At 27.6% G+C, this 3050-nt stretch overlaps 1 non-coding gene across 1 annotated transcript; it reads left to right on the top strand.

Annotated features, from left to right (window-relative positions):
- Positions 1 to 1220: 1220 nt before the first annotated feature.
- On the top strand, positions 1221 to 1293 carry TRNAK-CUU (transfer RNA lysine (anticodon CUU)). The gene has a single exon. It is a non-coding gene; the product is annotated as a tRNA-Lys (tRNA).
- The last annotated feature ends 1757 nt before the right edge of the window (positions 1294 to 3050 follow it).

Genomic DNA, 3050 nt, shown 5'->3' with positions numbered 1-3050 from the left:
AAATAAATAAATAAAAAATGCTGGTCTGATTTGAATTTTTGTTTAGAGAATTTAAAAACCCTTTCTAGTGATTATCTATAAATTTTTTCTTAAAATATATAAATGGAAGAAAACCAAATCAACGGAACTGTGTAATTAATAATTATAGAAACAGTACATTTCACCAAGACAGTTCAACATCGAAAATAATATCTTTTATTGCATTATTAAGTACTATAAAATATGATAATATTGAATATTATTCGTTTCAACCACAGCTAGGTTTTTTTATCAAGTTTTGTTTTAGTGAATTATACATCCTAAAATTTCCATGTGGTTTAATAATAAAACTACTAAAACCTCAAGTATTCCATTCATCCAAAATTAAGTTTCATCTAGTTTTAGATAATCGTGTAAAAGCGAAAAAATTCCATCATTCATTGAATAGATATTTCGCATCATCTAAACCTTGAAGGAAGTTAGCAATTGTGTGTAATGAAATGAAAAACTTTTTTTCTCTAAAGAAAATTGCTGATATTCAAGAAAGTTTATGAAAAGTCCGTGTTATAAATTTGTTAAAATAATATGTTATTACTATCTAAACATTTAAATATTTAAACTATTTTTAAGAAACATAAATTTAATCTTCGTATTTAAGTAGCATATTTTTATTTTTTTTCTTCCTGTTTAATAAATCCTGAAATTTTCCTTCTATATTCAATAATTTATACAACATGTTCTTGTAAGCTAAAAATTTGATATATTTTTTATCTATATTTTTTAAAAATTTGATATAGTTGTTACTTTATGCATATATTGTTTAAAAAAAGTATTTTTAATTAAGCTATGAATGTTTCGAAAAAGAATGACTTTTTGCTCTTTATTACCTCGGTTTCCCTACTCTTCTCTAGCTGCATTTTGAAATGAGTGAACTCCTGAGGACTGCCTTTTAAACTTCCAGGATCTGAAACTACTGAATACGGGCCGCTCTAGAATCCCGTCAACCCTCCCAGAGAATGTTCCTTCCTACACCCAAAGGTGCAATTCATCTAGTAGGATATAATAATGATGATATCGTATACTCTAAATTAATGGAGAACAGCCCTTTTAACATTTAGTGAATCATATACAAATACAGCTGGTAGTTTCTCATAGATAATACTCTATACGTACATTAATTTAAGTTAAACATCATTTTCATTTAATGTACGGTAAGCTATAAGCAGGTGTATGACTCAGTTGCCCGGCTAGCTCAGTCGGTAGAGCATGAGACTCTTAATCTCAGGGTCGTGGGTTCGAGCCCCACGTTGGGCGTTAAACTTTTTTAATCTAAATGTTTTACCTATTCATGGAAATCCCTAATGAAGAGCAAAGTAGTTCGAACATTCTTATTTGCTTTATAAACATTTTCTTTTTTATTTTAATTAGTCAGTTTTCAATTTTAAGTTCGTTGGAATGCTCTTTATTAACATGGTTTTTGTTAATATTATTTAGCATATATACAAACAAATCCTTCGATTTTACTAATCTAGAAGGTTGGATTGCAGTATTTCTATTATTATATAGGTAACACCAAATGAAGCACGTTGCATATCCGGAATGAAAAAGCAACGCAAAAATTTTTATTTTCCAAAATTTAAATGGTCTGATCTGCAATACAAAAAATCTCTGCCTGTTCTCATGTCTCAAAACAAACCAATAGATTAACTAACCAGCAACATGTGGTTGAAGCCATAAAATATTTTACATACAGTATGGTCTGTGTCCAATGGTTGTCTACATAAAGTCAACAAAATTATAAGAAAACGTTCAAATACTTTTAAAAATATTTCAACTTTACAGGGTAATAATTTCCAAAAGCTATATTTTTGCTAATAATGATCCGATTTCAATGATTTGTTTTGTTTGTAATTTACTTATTTAGATGGTATTGTATTGTTAATGTAGCTTTTTTTTTATATAGAATCTTAAATATTTTTCAAACGAGGGGCGATATTTACTTTTCGAGCTATTCGAAAAACTGTTTTTTTTTTATTTGTTAAGCAGCTTTATTGCACATACCTATCACAGAAGTAACGACCATTAATTATTTAAACTTTATATGTATTATCGTTTCTGAAATACATAGATCAAAGTGCAAATTTTTGCTAATACGACTATGATTTAGATAGTTTCAGTTTTATATTTTACCAATTCCATTATCTTTCAAATGAGTTCTTATTATCTTCCAGAAGTTGTATAGTTTTCGAGTCACTGGTAAAATTAATACTCATTTACCTATTGGAAATGATTTTTTTTAAATCACTTAGGAGACTGAATTATTTAAAACCCAATTTATTGCACATCTATAAGCATACCAGAGAAGTATTTTTTGAGTTACATGTTACAAATATTACAGATATGTACAGCTTACTTTTATTATAAAGTATTTTTTTAAAAATATTACATTCCACTGTTATCTATCGAGAGCGTGAAATTATGAATAGTAATTTAGCTTAGTTTCGATTACTTGGTCTGGGTAAAATTGAGAATAAACTAAAATTAAGCTTACGTATACCTGATGAATGTAATAATATGGATGGTATAGGTGTGTAAAATAAATCGGTTGAATTTAAGGGATTTTGGGACACCTATACTCTACTAACGCTTTTCTTGGCAACGATTGCCAACTAAGTGTGCTGACTAATATTTATAGAAGGTAGGATCTATTAGTAATGAACGATAACGCTGTTTACGACAAAAACTTCTACAAAACAATGTTTAAGTCTTCCTAAAATTTCTTAGTGATGTTAATTGACATCTATCGATAGCGTGGTTATTAGCTCTGAAGAACATTACAATTTAGAAGCCATTACGTGGTTAAAAGAAATTTTTTTTAAGTTCCTGAAAAATTAACAACGTTCTTAATAATAAAATCGTTTTTATTTAAGATGTAGATTTTTTTTATATACTTTCATTTCAGACTCCTCAACCATCAAGTAACTTTTTCCTTGTACAAATTAGTTTATGAAAAAAAAGTCACAGTTATTTAAATTTTAATTTTGTAATAGATTTCAATTTTTTTTTAGATT

Source organism: Halyomorpha halys, unplaced genomic scaffold (assembly GCF_000696795.3).
Source record: "Halyomorpha halys isolate HHAL.00 unplaced genomic scaffold, Hhal_1.1 Scaffold194.1, whole genome shotgun sequence".
NCBI classification, from domain to species: Eukaryota; Metazoa; Arthropoda; class Insecta; order Hemiptera; family Pentatomidae; genus Halyomorpha; species Halyomorpha halys.
This window is presented reverse-complemented; position numbering and strand designations above follow the sequence as displayed.